Consider the following 17,661-nt stretch of genomic DNA (forward strand, 5'->3'; position numbering starts at 1 on the left):
GGTCTGGCCGGGAGGAGTGGTCCATTTGCTCGATATATTACATGTCTGTGCTGAAGCCAACACCACAGACAATGCAAACTTGAAAAGCAAAAGAAGTCCAAGCGGCAGCGAGGACTCTGCATTACCGTTATTTTTTCTGGAAGAATATCACTGAGACACAATCAACTGTGGAAGTTTGGTTGGCACCAGTTCAAATGAACGTGAAACGATACCCACACTCGCCCCTCCCAGAATGCTTTCCCCATGTAGTTAAGGCCTGAGTGTTCATACAAATGAGGGATTTGAAAATGCACACATGCCTTCTTGAACCAGGCACAAAAAAAAAAAAAAAAAAAAAAGAAGAAGCCTATTAAATAGAACAGACATATCCCACTGGAAGCCTCAAGAAAAAAGAATATGGTAATGTGCTATCCAGCCCACAAGGAGGCAATTAAACATTGCCTCCATTAATGTGGATTCATCTTTATCAGAATTTATAAAGCAGGGAAAGACTAGAGAACACAGAGGCATCCAAGACACTTGCAGTAATCTCCCGGCTTCTTTTTTTATCCTCTACTGCAAATGAAAACAATTGTTACCATTGACAAGGTAGTTACTATGTGCCAGATACTATGCTGGTGCATTATATATGTTCTCTCTCTTAATCCACTCAAATTTATGAGTTAGATGTGGTCATCATTCTACTTAGATATAAAGAAACTGAGGCTCTGAAATATTAAGTAACCAGTTCAAAATCCTCTAACTGCTTGGTGGTGGATGAGTTGGGATTTGAACCCTACGGTGTGAACACTCTACTACACTGCCAATCATGCCACCATCCTTGGGGTCAATAGGTAACTTAAAAAAAAGGAAAAAATCACAAATGCAACTCAATTATATGCTAGATTTTGTGCCAGGCACATTTTTTATTCATCATCTCATTTAATCTTCCTTCCAATCCAGCAGAATAGGTGTTATTACCACTCCTTTAAGGATGAAGAAACTGAGACTGAATGATGGAGGACTTATCCAAGGCTACACATATCTAGTTGAGTTCAATGGCACCAAGCAGTCCAGTATGGTGCATACAGCAGGCACTTGATGGTGAACAGCCCTGGGGTGCCATGTGTGTGCCTTCATCACTATGAATGTGATCCCAGTATATTCCTTATGGCTTCTAATCAGTTCTTTGTTGAATAAGTGATGCATGATAGGTACTTGGTAATTGCTCACTGACTAGTCCTACACTAAGATGACATTTTCATGGTTTTATTGTAATAGAGGTAACAGTTTTACAGCATGGAAAAGATTGTGGCAAACCTGAACTTCCAAATGTGCCTGAGTGCTAGGTGATGGGAGAATCTCACCGCCTTAGAAAATACTAGGCAGCTAAAACGTCCTCTAAACACTTGACAGCTCCTTGTACTTGCTGAGCTTTTTGATGGTGTGGGTTGCTAAGCAATCTGCTCAGGTTTCTTTCTCTAAATATATGTCTCTCTTATAGCTGTCCTGTCCACAAAAGGACCCATTCAGTGACCTGCAGGGGTCTAGAGGACACTGGGAGGTAGCATATCCTCCTTGATAGTGGAACTAAACTGGCCTTCAGGAAAACCTGGGGGCTTCCCAGTAGAAGTTAGGTGACCCCAATGACATGAGTCCCCTACCTCAGGTATGCCAGGTGTCCTTACTCTTTACTCATCTGCTGACCCACTGCTTTCAGTGCCCCCATGTTCCAGGGATCCCAGGTCAGGCATATTTTCCTTTAGTCAATTGAAAATGGCTGAACTGAAGAGAAGATGAGTCATAGGTGACAGGAATAAAAACAAATCTATCTATTTTTCAAGTGATATCAACCCTCACTTTTCCTTATATGCTTCTGACATTTAGGAACCCAAGTTCACAATGAGAAGAACCTCCATTAGGTAACATATTTGCATTTTCAGGAGGACTTTCTGGGAGGTAGTGTCTTATCACAAAATGGCAGGAAATTTCAGGAAACTACAGAAGAAAACTTGGAGGATGACAGATCTCTGTCATGTACTCATGAATCTGCTTTATCCAGTAGGCACCACAGAGGCCCTGTGTGCCACAGCTGCCCTATGAAGGGGAGGGGTGGTTGCTGGTAACAGCAGTGGTTTAAAGACATGAAGGCAACTGTCCTTTTTTTTTTTTAATATGAAATTTATTGTCAAATTGGTTTCCATACAACACCCAGTGCTCATCCCAACAAGTGCCCTCCTCAATGCCCATCACCCACCCACCCTTCCCTCACACTCCCCATCAACCCTCAGTTTATTCTCATCCTTTTGGACTCTGATTCATGGGAGTTTCTAGGACCATGGCTGGGTCATGCAGTCTAACTCCACTGGTTACCAGCTTACCATAAAGCAGACGATATTGATTTGAAGCAATTATTACAAAGTTGCTTGAGAAGCATTACTTACAAAGTCAATACAACAAACATCCCTGAATACTTATCATGTGTCTATACTGGGTGAGGCACTAGGAATTCAAAGATGAGTAAGGTATGGCCCTTGCCTTCTGTGAACTAACAGTGTAATAAGAGCTAGACATTGGACACAGGCAATAATTGTTACAATAGAAGTGTGGATGTGATAGAGAAGACAGACTGGTGGTCTCTGGTGGCAGACAGGGAGGCATTTCAGAGCAGACATTACATGGGTTTTGCAGGAAGAGTGGGTGTTCAATGCTGTGGGAAGAGATGAATAACCTGAACATGACACCTAATTAACTAACCCCTTTGAGCCTGGGCTGCATCTGAATTGGAGCCAGTTGCATAAGCATCGTTTCATGCCCCCAGCATAATGGCATAAAGGAAAATTTCCAGTTGACCTTCCACCTGATCTGCTGCTTTTTTTTACTCAAGAAAAATGCTAAATTTGGGATGCTTGACAAATTTTGAAAATTGTGACCATCTTATATTATGTGGCATAAATGGTGGTTAAATTTGGTCAAGGTTGAACTATAACAGTTTGCTGTTTCACGAGAGGGGCATCACAGGAGCTGTCTGTCCCCTTCCCCATTTAGAGAAACTCAGAGTCAAACCAAGGAGATAATTATCATCTCCCAATGTTATTTGACCCTCATGTGGGAGGTAGAGGACATGTAAGAGAGACTAAGAGCGATTAGAATACCAAAAATGAAGAAGCAGTTTTTAAATAGAATCAGGTTAAAGCTGGGGAAGTTTTAGAGACATCTCCACTTCCCTAATTTTATAGATAAGGAATTCTCCTACTTTTTGCATTTCTTAAGAGGCTGTCACAGAGATGACAGTCACCAGACCACATGTGATTAGACACAATGATTACACTAAGTGGTCATGTGACCTCAATTGACCAATCAGCATCCTTGCCAGACTTCTGACTTGATGTGAAGCAGAACTGAAGCATGCTCTTTTCTCCTAAAATTGACAACTGCAACACTGTCCCTTAACATGCAGGAAGAGTGGGAGATATTAAGACTGATTTCGTTCAAATTAGACAGAAGAAAGGTGTGTGTGTGTGTGCGTGTGTGTGTGTGTGTGTGTGTATGTGTGTGTGAGAGAGAGAGAGAGAATGTGCTAATGGTTAAATTATATTCAACCATAATGTTAATTCAATCCTGACATTTGCTGGTTTTGTTACGTGAACCTTTTTTTTCCCCATTTGAATGGAATTCTTGTCACTTACAACTTAAGATCTCAATGAATACATATAATGAAGTCAAAGAGGAATACCAGCTTATGGGTTGGAGGTTGCCCAGACTGGGGAAAAGTAGGAGAAGGAAGCTGGATAGAAACAACAAAGGTGCTTTAATAAGAAATACGTTTTAAAAATCATCCTCATTTATATGCACATGGTTGTACCTTTGCATGGAAATGATGATAATCCCTTACGGTGGTCTGGGAAATTCTTCAGCTCCTACTTCAATCTTATGCTTAAAATCTACTGTTAAGAGTTTCAATTCCTCTAGCTTAAGACTTTGATCTTTTGCTAGATGTAAGAATCCATAAGTGGTACAATCTTTTAAATTCCCAACAATCACTTATGCTTCAGTTTAAAAGAAAACACATACCATTTCCTAAGAGTAGGTTGATAGGATAAGAAAAAAGATAAGGATAAGCCAAGGGGCACCTAGCTCCAGGAAAAGGGGTGCAAGTGGTTGGTATGTATACAGCATAGAACAGAGGTTAGGGAAGACAAAGACTGGCTTTCCCTGATTTACTTCACAGTTTTGCTTGGCACCAGCCCTGAGAAGTTCTATGGTCACTCTGTGTGCCAAGGAAAATGACCCCAGTGAAAAATGTCATTGATTTTTTTAAAGAGACAAAATAGTTAAATAAATCAAGTATTTCTCTATTCCTTTGCAAAATACTTTCCACAAAGGCTACAATTAATAATGTTAAGTCTCCATGAATGCTCTATGTGTGCAATTTAAATCAAGACATTCACAACCACCACGTTTGACTCTGTCTTCTTTGGAAAATATCAAACTTTTTATCATTGTTTGGAAAACCCACAGATGGTGTAGCAGAGGCATTAGCAAATCAATGAACTTAAAACTTCTTAATTACAGAATATGCTTTGCCACAGACAGCAAACAAAACATACTTTTAGAATCTGCATTCACTTACTGCTATTGACCGATTATTTCATCAAGGTCAAACTGTGCCTGTGGTGTGTTTCTGGAATTTTTCCGGCACATGTTCTCTGTGATAATGTCACATGTTACATAAGTGGCAGTTCCATAAGACACATGTACCTCAAATGGAGAAAACCTTTGGGCTCCTTGGAAGGTTGGGTTAATGGTGTTAAGGGCTGGGGAACCCTAACTAGAATCAAACATGCTGGTAATCTAACTGTGCTCCTGTTGTACATTGAAATGTGCTCCTGTGTTTTATTCCCAGATCTCCTGAGCCTCCCTGTGCTCTAATCACCAATTTGACCACACCTTTATACCCACAATCTTCATCCAGCATTATTCATCCGTTCATTCAACAACTGTTTTTCAAGCACCAACAATGTGCAAGGCACCATAAGTGAGACATCTGAAGACTTGTGTCAAATGAGCACCCAGTCTGGGAAAGTGGATAAGACATGTACATACTTGCCTCCTCCAAGGGAGGAAGTAATGTCACAGTGAAGTGAGGGCAAGACATTCATTCCTCAAATACTTGGTCCCTCTCAAGTGCTGATGGGCTGACAGCGCAGCACCAGGACTTTGGATGGGGCTTGAGGAGAGACCAGATGTGGACATGATGAGAAGCAGAGAAGGAGCTACCATTAATGGTGGAAGAAACAGCATGAGCCAATGCTTGGAGAGAGAAGAAGACATCCCTGGGTGGGGAGGAGTGTATGGTGGCTTCATTTAGTTGGAAAAGTGAGTTAGGGCTGTGAGGTAAGCCTGAAAGTCAGGCTGGGCCAGACAGTGGGTGGTTTTGTTGGTTAAGATGAAAAATTTGGATTTTTTTTCTATAATTAATGATAAGTCATCAGGGGATTTGGGGGCTGTGTGATGAAATTCAATACTATAAAGTATGTTGGGACGCATACAAAAATTGGGAGAGATTCTGCTTGGAGAGGGGTCTGGGGAAACATTACTAAAGAGCCATTATCCCTGTTGCCACTGGGGTGAGGAAGGATGTCAGAAAGTCTGCAAGGCCGAGACACAACTGTGGCTGGGACTTAAAGGATGGATGGGAGTAACTGAGGGAAGAAGAGGGGCAGGAAGTCCAGGAAGAGGTACCAGCAAGAGCAAAGGCTGGAGGGAGGGAGTGCATGGGTCAGACATTAGACAAAATATGCTTTTGGAGTCCATATTACAGCTTTCAGCAAATGGATGCTACTGGTTGCAGGATGGCTTCTCAGCCTTTAGGGCCCAACATACATGTTAGAAATAAGCCCACAGACCCAATCAAAGGAGGGACACGGAGACTCAGAGCACAGTGAAGCGAGGCTTTAATCAACATTCTTGCAAAAATAGGGGACTGACAGACATGCACACTCAGGACAATTACAGCAGACAATTTATCTCCTAGCATGCAAGTCCCTCCCTTGGCTCCTCATTGGCTGAGTACTAGAGGTTATAGCCTTACCCGGATATTGTCTATGCCCATGTAAGACCAAAAATAGTCTGACGGAAACAAGTGTATATTCCCTGAGGTGACTTTCAGGGACAGAGACTTTCAGTCCTTCCCTCATGCTCATTGCAAAGCCCACCCACAAAAATAAGCCCACGAAATGGAGAGGGGAAGAAGAAACAGGAAGTGAAGTGTCTAAAGATTTGAGACTCCATTGTTGGGGGGGGTTGGTTCATACATATTTCCAATAGATTGTAAACCTATTGTTAATTAGATAGCACAGCTTTTATTTGGTATTTCTGAAAAGGAATCATCTCCCTTACTTCTCATAATACACAACTGTGAAGCTAGGCTGTGACTTTTTCCAAGACAGTCTATCTCTCCCAGGCTCAGTTTTCTCATTTGTAAACCATAAATACTAATCATTTAGAATTTGTCGAGGTATTGTTCTTTAGATAAAGCCTCATACCATTTATGGTACCTTGGACCATACATGAGTTTCCCTTCCCAAGCCTTAGTCTGCTCACTATAAAGTGGAAATAATAGTTCAGAGTTCATAGGGTTATTGTGAAATCGAAATAAGATATTATTTCAATACACCAAATAGAACATATTAGACACACAACAAATATGATGTCATGCTCCCTTGCCTTCTGAGAATGAAATGACTTATATCAGAGGTTTCTCCTACAATAAAATATCCTTGAAAGAGTGTTCCGAGACCACATCTGTATCATTTGGGAACTTGCTGGAAATGCAACTTCTCAGACTTACCCCAGATCTACTGAATCAGAAACTCAAGGAGTAGCACCCTGCAATCAGGGTTTCTCAATAGATCCTCCAAATGATTCCAGCACTCACTAAATATGAGAAGCTTGGTCTCAGCAAACATTTAGCCCCACTTCTCAGCCTTCAGTATGGCATCAATGGCAATTTGTGCCATATCCCATTAAAGGAGATAAGTCAGTTACTGGTGTACCTTTTTCCAACTAGATTGTAAATCCCTAGAGGGCAGGTACTGTTCCTTATTTGCATTGTGGTCACTAGTAATTAACACGGTATCTTGCAGACTGTAATAATGGTTGATATGTTTAATGCCATAGATTCTTAGGCTACCACATTTTATCTGTAGAATTAAACAAATACATCCTTAACACAGATATAAGACTGTTAACATGGTTCTCAAAGTGCACTTTTACAAAGTCTAAAAAGTAAAGTCCGTGGCTTTGAAATGTTGTCTTAGGGTTTGAGAGATCGTTTTGGGCTTCCTTTCCCAGGCTGAGTTGGAAAAGGCTGGTCTGTGAAAAGTAGAGAGTTTCTAGAAAAGCCACTATTGGGCATTATCACTAAAGGAGGGAGTCAGCACTTACAAAAATGTACAATCTACCCAATCAGTAGTGACCCATTAAATGGATTTATCTTCATAATGAAGAGAAAAGGCTGTCTCAGAGAAGACAGATGTCAACACAGTCCAGCTTAAAAATGAGTCATGTGGGAGAACTGTCATTGCCAGGCTTTAGGACTGGACCATTTTTCTTCCTAAGAATGTTCCTTACACAAAACAAAATGACTGAAGTTTCATAAGGACCAAAAAATTGCAAGGATTCTGCCTGGAGAGGGGTCTCACTGCTCATATACAGGCAGAATAACTTCCCAGAGACCAGGGATCACTTTGAAGGGCTAATCTCCAAGTTTAGGATGTGGGGAGAAGAGGCCTTGCCCAGAAAAAGTGCTAGAAGTTAGGGTAAAAACTGATGACATTCTAGGCAGGGACAAATATTGACCTAGATGCAGGCTTTCAATCCCCCCCCGCCCACCCCCACTCCAGCCCCCTAGAGGTCTTTAAAATTAGGACACCTTCTGGAAACTAAAAATGGTTTTACTTTGTAGTTTTGCCACGGCTGGGGAGTGGACTGCCTAGGCTAGTCCACACAAATGAGACTTTTTGCTGAATGGTCTCAAATGTATTAAATGAAGGGGAGAGAAAAATTAAAAATGCTTTCTGGGCCCAAGGAGAAGCATTTAGGTTTTCTGTATTTATTCTGGGGCAGTATGGGCACAGAGCAGAGGTTGGCAGATTTCTGGTAAGGGCCATATTGTGTCTGCTGCAACTACTTAGCTCTGCCTTGGCAGTGTGAAACTGGCTGCAGACAAGAAGTAAATAAATGAGTGTGGCTCTGTTCCAATAAAACCTGATTTAAAAAACAGGTGGTGAGCTAGATTTGGTCTGTAGGCAGCAATTTGGCAACCCCTGGTATAGAGGAAAAACACCTGGCTTTACAGATAGGCCATGCTCATTTCAAAGTCTGGCTCCATGATATGCTGAACTAGGTGAATGAATCACTCAGCTTCTATGAACCTGTTTCCTTATCTAGAAAGTGGAGGTGACCAACTTTAGTCAGGATTAGGAGATTCTGAGCATTGATCCCTAAACACTATCCCCATCATTAGGAGGTTTCCTGTGAATCTTAGTCCTCAAGACAGCTCATCCAAAAAATAAAATAGTCCTTGCGGTATGAAGACCCCTTCATGATGGCACAGGGTGTTTAGAATGCATGGAGGGCAGTTCAAGATTATATTTAAGTTGCACTGAACAGAACTGATTCCAATATTTAAGTCTTTGTTTTCTTGAAAACAGTGTTCTCAATTGTCCCCCTGAATGGTTTCAGAGCCTCGAAGATACTTTTTCCTGTCCTTGCTCCATCCTGCCACATGTCCTGCTGAGGTTTGACCAATGCAGTCCCCTAATGAAGGGCCCTGTGGGGTCAGGCTTAATGTAAATGGCCAGAAACTGTTCTGAAATCACAGAGGATCAGCTTAGCTGGTGTTCAACCTCCAGCCCCTCTTGATTTCATCATGTGTCCTCAATTATGCAAGATGAATTTGAAACATTTTATTCATGAATCAAATGCAATAATAAATGCAAAAAAGCTCCTTCACATTTCACAATGGACATGGCTGAATCTTGGCAGGCGGTCATAATGAGAATCAGCAAGTCATTTAGCTTAGCTTCTCTCTTGCTGTCTCTGTTTCTCCAGTGGGTCTCTAACAGTCCTCTGAGCTCTCAACTCCTAGGATATCTGTCTGAGGGGCTGATGATGACTTCATTCAGAGCCGAAGGCCAGTGCTATGTGTGATGTGAGGAGTGAGGTCACTGTAACTCTTCTTCCCTAAGACAGAATTTCTGAACCCCACACAGGTTAGGCTTGTTGTGCATTACATCAAAGGCCAAGATATGTACCCAAGAGCTGAGAAAAAGGACAGTTCACTGCAGACCAAAACCTTCCCCTGGTTTGACTCCTCTCAAGATAGAGCCTGGAGTATAAACTGCCTAACAGCCAAGGCCTGCTCTTTGGGGGCCATCCATCTGTACTCGTGACCGAAATGCAACTCTGACTTGCATTATGTCTTTGGTGAGTGATGGAAAACTATGCAGCAATGATAAAAATAATGGAACTACCTGGGCTTGGAAGTTGAGAATTTGGCTCTGAGGATTACACTTTTAAGGGTGTTGTGCTGTCGACTTGCTTCTTGAATACCTGTTCCTTTGGTCTACTCCATGTCATTTTCACTAACTCCTCCTTGGGCCTCTGGCCCATCATTACCTGTCCTGATTTACCTAAAAGCCTCTGATTTTACCTCTGTCCCCTTCAGACCCTGCCCACAGAGGCTGGATTGTTTCCAAAATGCAAGTCTGATCATATCATTTACCTGCTTAGAACCTACAGTGGTTCAGCACTGCTTGTGGATGACCAGCTTCTCTAGTGTGGCCATGTGGGCACACGTGGTTGCCTTCCAACTCCCGCTCTAGCAGATGCCTCCTCCTTGGCTTCACCCCTCACACCCCATGATCTAGTCACACTGAGATCCTTTCAGTGCCTCGAACTTCACCCCTGTGCCCTCATTTGTGTTCTTCCTTTCACCTGTGACTAAAATCCTCCTACTACCTGCTCATTCTTCAAGTCTACAAAATCCTTCTCTGACCTGCTGCCCTTCCCTCATGTCGGTGCTGGTTCCCCCATTCTCCCATCATGGGATCATACTATGTAACATCATGAACAGTGTCCTTCATTAATTAATGCATATCCAGGGCCTGCACAATCCACTCACATAGTAGTAACTGAGAAAATGTCTACCTATTTATTCCGAATGGACCCATCAAGTGATTAAAAGAAATAAATAGCTTTAAAAATCAGCAATTCCCAACTCTAACTCTAAAATAGAATTTAAAGCAGACTTTTGCCTGGCCTCACCCCCAGAGATTCTGATTCATTTGGGCTGGAATAGGTTCCAGACACTGGGCATATTTTTCAAAGCGCCACAGGGGATGCTAGTGTGTGGCTGGGCTTGAGATCTACTGGTCTAAATGAGGAGGCACAAGAAGACAGGAAGGAGTGATGACTGCTTCCCTTCCAGGGGAAAGAGAGAAGGGACAGGCCTCTTCCCTCCTTCACGTGCCCAATGAAACTTACAGATGAGGAACCAAGACCTTGGCTTGCTACTGCCTGTAGTTCCCCCAATGCTTGGTCTTCAGATATTAGCCACAGTGTGAACAGGATGAGTGTTCTCATCTAGGACAGTCAGAGACAGGGTCAGGGGACCATGCTGGCTCTGAGCATGCTTTGAGAGGCCACCTTTACTCAGGAACCAGACCACTGTGCCTGGGCTGCTTATCACTGAGGCAGCCAGAGCCACTGTGGTGTGGGCATCTGCCTACTAGGATCAAGTGCTGCTGAGGGACCCCTTTAGCAAGGGCAACCACTGTGTTCCCAATGGGCCCACAATTCCTTGGGTAGCATTTAGCATCAATGTTCCCAGACACAGGGCAGCAGCCTGCGTGCCAACCTGAGTAGGCAACCTGCAGCCGGTAGTGTCGACACGGGCCTGGGGAACCTGGGGGACAACTAGTATTAGATACAGTATGAAAGGTGACTTTTCAAACATGCCCTGAGAGCAAAGAAGATGGCCCTGGAGCAGTTAGAAAGGGAAGCTAGCTGCCCAGCACTTTTCCCTTGCTTTGTGAGCTTCCTCTGATTTTTAGCCACTAATAAAATAGGAATTGGATGGCAGGAGACAGAGAGATGTTCAGGCAGCTTCAAGCATCCTGAGAATCTGATCATAATCCAAATTGAGAACTCTGAGGGCCTTGGTGTTAGTCTCCCAAATAGCTCATTATACAATGCCTGACTCCATGGTTCTGTGCAGGTGCTAACTGGGTGATTTCACATTCCAAAGACTACAACACAAGGCACTAACAGCTGTCCTGTTCCTCATGAGAAGGCATTTTACTTAAGGCTTAAGGTATCTTTATGGCCAGTAAAAAAATAAATCTTTCAACCAGGAATTCATCTTAAAATCAATTAGTGCTGGGTCTGTTGAAGAACAATGAATATAGAAGCAACACATTTCTCACTTTCTTCAGCATCTGCAGGAAGCCAGTTCAAAAGAGGAGAAACAAAGGTGAGGTTTAGGATCACTACCTTCTCTCCGCAGCCTGCCCTTGAAGGGACAGCAATTGAGAGGCAAATAGCGATATGACCAAACTTCCTTTCTCTACTGAAAATAGGGAGCCAAATTAATATAGTAATCAGGGCAGACTTGCTGGTCAGCTAATTGAAGGCCCTGGTTGACAAGAGGGAGCTATTTTCACCAGTGTCTGATGGAGTCAGCCTCAGGCAAGCAGTCTGAGCAAATCACATTAGTGGGTGACATTTAATCTACAGCTTTGAATAAACAACATGTCAAACAAGTTAGTCAAAACATGTGACCATGCGTGGGGAAAGAGGCAGAAACAAATGGGGCTGGTTTTCTTACAAAAGTTGAGAAACTCTTTTCTAATAGGGTTGGGGGAAATGTTAGTTTTTCTTTTAATACTTATACTACTATTGGTTGACTATTGCTCGATCACTAAAGTTAGCCATACTTTGTCAAGCATAGATGTTGAAAGCAAAGTCTTTGGCAAATCTTCTGCAAGTTACAAAGAATGATCTTCCCAGTGGGAAAGTCTCCCAAGCTGGAGTTGCTACTGAGGTGTTGTGCTCCTGCAGCCATGGCTAAGAGTGGTGGTGGTAGCACTTGTGGAATGACTCTTCGGAGAGGTCCCCCAAAGCAGAGGAGGAACTCCATTGAAAAAGTAACTGAGCCTCAAAGGATTTTCCTTTTTGAAGTCACACAATCATGAGGCTAAAATACACAGTGCTAAATGATGAGCAATTCTCAACTGTCCTTGTTTATGGATAAATGGCATCCATAGGTAGCCTTTTAAACATTATGGGCTCTTACCAATAAATCTGAGATGGACTCACTGTTCTTTCTTCACTCATTCATTGTAATGTAAGGTGTGAAGGAAAGGAGTGAATGGTAACGTCTGCTCACGTGTTGATCTACCTTAGAGTGTCTCAACCTCTGTGGATGGTGGGATTTTACTCAATTCATCTCTGTGTGCCAGGATCAGTTTCATAAATATGTGTAGAGTGACAGAATAGGGCTAAAGGAAGATGGAGAAGGGGAGTATTGGTGGACACTGATAAATTAGCCTCAGACTACTCTGAAATTAGTTGCCATTTGGAAAGAAATGAAACGTCTACCGTCTCACATGGAGGTGAGGCCAGAAGTTCTGCACGTTGAGATTTCCCAGCATGTTCTGCATAAACTGTTAAATAGTGACAAATGAAACGGGACAGCCTGCCCCTCTGGAAGGGATATTCAATAAACTTTTCATAAGCAGACTGCTCAGGCAAGACCACAAGCGATACAGAGTGGGAAAAGCGAGGTCTGGATCCTATAAACCAGCTCTGCCATCAGGCAAGGCTGATGGACCCGGGAAACCAGAATTATTGCTTCAGCAAGTCCCTCTGGGAGGACAGTGCCATCAAAATGAAGTGTTGGTGGGTGCTCCTCAGCAGACAGATGGGGCAGTGGAAACGGCCACACAGTGGGAACTTAAAATTTAGCAGCACCCATTGTCTATACTCTGTGATATATATGGGGAAGGGGTGTTCTGAATCATCAACAGAATATATTAGGAGTAAATATATTTTTACTTTCTAAATTTTACCTAATGAATTGTCAATTTCTGGTATTAAAATCTTTAGAAGCATCCTGTACTTGCTCAGCTAACATTTATTAGGCATTTAATACAGGCTAAACTCGGGGTGAAGTGCTGGGAATACAAAACCAGACCCAGTGCCCACCTTGCAAAACTTCCTCTTGGGGGAAGAAGGTGTGCAAATAAATAATAATGTTGGACTTTAATAAGTTCTATTGTAGGTATGGGCTAACAATATAATTTGCGGGCAGGGAAAACAAAGTGATTATTAAGCATACCACTGGTTTTTGTGCATACAAATGTGTTTCTATTCTTACCCTATTGTTTCAACAATGGCACCTCTTAGAGTGTATTGAAATTATGCATTCACTACTGGTCTCCCAGTAGGACACCTTGAGCCTTCAGAAAGAAGAGACTATACCTCATTTATCTTTTTATCACTAGTGGATTTTAAAATCCTGCATACCTGGAAAATTTCCCACTCAGTCCAGTAAAGCGAAGGTCAACCAGACTATATTTCTGAGTTACGTGCTTTAAAAAAATGATTTCTGGTGCGTCTTTGTGAAGGCCAGGGATGAATCCCTGTGATAGTTTTAAGCAGAAGGAAAGAGAGGGTTTATAACAGTAGCAATGATAGATTAACTCTGGTTAACACACTGCTATACCAACGTCCTGCTGTATTTTTCCCAGATGGTTGTAAATTGGGACACCTCATAAATCCCCAGGCCTTTTCTTTTCCATGGCTGGTTATTACAGTGTCCCAGGGCAGAGGAGCACTTTCTAAACTAAAGTAATTGTGAGCCATTTATTATCTTTAAAGGAGAACCTGTCAACCACCACAGCACAAAATTCAGACAATTAAAACAGCCCAGACTGCTCTGATTCTGTAAAATCCCAACAGTCACTTGGTGGTTTGGAGCCAATGAGCCCAAGGAAGATCTGAAATGGCTCCTGTGTTTCTCCACTCATTTCCTCTTCCTTTTTGCCCATTTGCTATTATCTCTCACAGCTGGATGAACACAGCTGTTCCCATGGTTTCCCCAATCCAATGCATCTGCCACGCTTCGCCCGAATGTGGTCCCTTGCCCTACCTATGCATCCTTTGGAGAAAACCTCGTAGAAGGTAATGATGCAGCATATATACCATCATTGCTCTCTTCCAGGTCAGTGGTGGGCATCACTAATCTATCAGGGCACTTTATTTTCTGCTGGACCCAGACTCTGCCTGCAGGCAACCACCAACAACCAGTTGAATTAGGCATTCTTGGTGGCACTCACCCTCCATCTCCGAAGAAATCAATGTTGATAAGCAACCGTTACTCTTACCTAACGTATTCAACTGTTCAGTAACCTTGGATCAGAGTATCTTAAAAGTCCCAATGCCCAATTTCTTTGAAGACTAACCCTAGGCGTTTTAGGGCCTGGACCTGTGTTCAATTTTATGTACCAGTGAAAGTTGTTCAATCCAATAACTACACAGACTTTCTATCTAACTCACTATCTTGGCAATCGAAACCAATACTAACACCTCTGAAAATGATATACTGTCTGCAGTAAGGACCTAATCATTGGTCCTAGAACAGTGTCAAACACTCAGAGCTGACATGTATTTATTGACATGGTGAAACAGTGGGCAGACAGGGGTCTCCTAGTTATAGACTTCCTAATTATAGACCTGATGTTAAACACAATCACCTTTTTCTTTCTTTTCAAATTTCCATGATTTTATAACTCTGGAAAAATTTTCTATGACCAATGTTTATGGAAATTGCCATAAACATGGCAATGTTTATGGTGAAATTAATTAGCATTTTAATTAGGGTGAAATTCACTGAGGATTTTTTAGAAGTAACATCAGTTTCTATAAATCCACTTGTTCCTTATTTAATAAAAACAAATGAAATGATGTCTAAAAGAATACAATGTAATGTATTAGGGTTCAGGTATATTGGAGAGTCAATGTTCTGTTCTGTTCCTTTTTTAAAAAGAAAGTGTGAAAGAAGGGAAAAAGGCATGAATCGTGTAAAGTGGTACAAGCAAAAGAAGCTTCAAAAAACAAAAGCACATTAAACTACACCTATGACAGTTCTCAATTTCTCACTTAAGAAATGTACGCATGTTATGTTGGATCTCACCAGGCATCCCATTCTTAAAGCAGAAAACATTCCTAAACTGAAAACAAATTTAATATCCACTCTCTGTCTCACCTAATTAGGTGCAGTCATAAGAATCAAATGGGATGGGTGCTCCCAAAGCACCTTTTATCTATCAGAGGGGATGGAATGGCGGCCCTTAGCACCTTCTGGCACTTTACTCAGTGGAGGTACAGGACTCTAAGCTTGGTATCTTTCCTCTCATTGTATCCTGACAACAATCCTGCTGAAGAGGGACCCTCCATTTCTTTCAGTTCCCAAAATTGAGGCTTAGAGAATTTACACTGGTAACTGACAGGGGAGAGATTAAAAAAAATTTTTGTTAATGTTTATTTATTTTTGAGAGACAGAAAGTGACAAAGAACGAGCAGGGGAGGGACACAGAGAGAGGGAGACACAGAATCCGAAGCAGGCTCCGGGCTCTGGGCTGTCAGCACAGAGTCCGACACGGGGCTTGAACCCATGAACTGTGAGATCATGACCTGAGCTGAAGTTGGACGCCCAACCGACTGAGCCACCCAGGTGTCCCAACAGGGGAGAGATTTGAATCCAAGTTCTGAGTTTAGAAAGCCTATGCTTTAAATTATTAAAGTGGAAATACCAAGATGCAGTTGATTTCAGAATACGAAAGTTGAATGAAAAGATGTTTGCAACTTTTACCTATAGTTGGCAAATGCTACCACACTATATCAGGGAAAAGAGTAGCAAGTTAACACATAGCTCCTTGTACCTAGGAAGTGCTCAAGTAGCAAGCACACTAGGAAAGTGTTTAGAAAGAAAATCCAGGTGAGAGTTTTACATTTATTATTATTGTCATAAGGGCGTCTGGGAATCAGCATGAACATCTGACAAATGAAAAATGCAGTCTGAGGAATTTGCTGAGGGTTTGCGGGGAGGAAGATGTCATCTACTTTCCAGAATGGTGTCTGCTGATGGGATAAGCAGAACTGCCATCTGCTAAAACAAATGTCTGAAGACCTGCAGGAGCCAAAGGGGACAAGTGTCACTAAATGTGGTATAGAAGATGATAGTCCTTTGAAACCAAAGTTGAAATATTGTGACTTAAATTAACTGATAACCATTCTTTGGGGGGTGGGGCAGGTTGGTAACGTCAGGCTTGTATGTACAAGTGCACAAGGATTGAGGAGAAGCTGAAAACACTGTGAGACTGCAAATGTTACATGGTGCTTACTAGTATTTGTGCAAACTTCTTTTTCTGGGATCTCATCTTGTCAAAGAGACTTTTCCTTCTGTTTTATCTGCTTTGGGTATAAAAAAAAAAAAGCAAACGGGGCGCCTGGGTGGCTCAGTCGGTTAAGGGGCCGACTTCGGCTCAGGTCATGATCTCGCGGTCCGTGAGTTTGAGCCCCGCGTCGGGCCCTGTGCTGGCAGCTCAGAGCCTGGAGCTTATTTCCGCTTCTGTGTCTCCCTCTCTCTGACCCTCCTCCGTTCATGCTCTGTCTCTCTCTGTCTCAAAAATAAATAAACATTAAAAAAAAAAATTAAAAAAAAAAAAAAAAAAAGCAAAGTCCTTGCCCTCAGGGACTTAAGCCCAAAAGTGGAGGTGAGGCCTCTAGAAGATTATGGTGCTTCCAAGATCAAGGCTGAAATATCAATGCTCAGTACATAAATGAACGAATGACTAGTGAATACAAAGAAGTATAGGACTCAAAGCATACAAGAAATTCTATATAAAATACAACTTCAGAATCTTAGAATTTTTGCCTGGATGGGACTTTAGAGGTCAGGTTGCAGCACATGCTAAGAGAGAATTAAGTGATTTAATAAAAATCACACTGGCAGAGCAGGGATTTGAACCCAAAGCTCCTGACTTCTACCTGTTTCATGTTATTTGCTCTGAGGCATGATGTCAAATGATCATTCCCACGTACTCTGTGGTTCAAAGGAAGGGAGACTGTTTCCAGTTGGGGGATTAGAAAACATTGTAGGAACAAAGTAGGTTCTGGGTGGAGTTCTGCAGGATGGGGGTATGATTTAGGTCTGAAAAGAAGAGTGAGGGGGGTTAGGGCTCTCCCCATCAATAAAAAGGCAACTGCTTGGGGTGCCTGGGTGGCTCTGTCAGTTAAGGATCTGACTCTTGATTTCGGCTCAGGTCATGATCCCAGGGTTGTGGGATCTAGTCCTGCAATGGGCTCTGTTCTAAGTGTGGAGCCTGGTTAAGAGTATCTCTCTCCCTTGCCTCCTTCCATTCTCAGCTCATGTGCATATGCATGCTCTCTCTCTCTCTCTCTCTCTCTCTCTCTGTCTCTCCAAAAAAAGAAGGCAATTGCTCAAGATCACTTTGAATTTAAGGAAGGTCAAAGGAAAGCAGCAAGCACTGGAGTCAGGCAGAACTGGGTTTGAATCTTGGCTCTCACTTCCACCATCTATGTGTTATGGGG

General features: G+C 42.4%; 1 protein-coding gene across 2 annotated transcripts in view; it reads right to left on the reverse strand.

The window, feature by feature from the left end:
• The window catches only part of ELMO1 (engulfment and cell motility 1), a 532,635-nt gene that overhangs the window by 45,303 nt on the left and 469,671 nt on the right, over positions 1-17,661 (reverse strand). The window lies entirely within an intron of this gene.

This window comes from Lynx rufus, unplaced genomic scaffold (genome assembly GCF_022079265.1).
Source record: "Lynx rufus isolate CCGP_SWC_20201006 ecotype Redwood Valley unplaced genomic scaffold, mLynRuf1.p SCAF_4, whole genome shotgun sequence".
Lineage (NCBI taxonomy): Eukaryota > Metazoa > Chordata > Mammalia > Carnivora > Felidae > Lynx > Lynx rufus.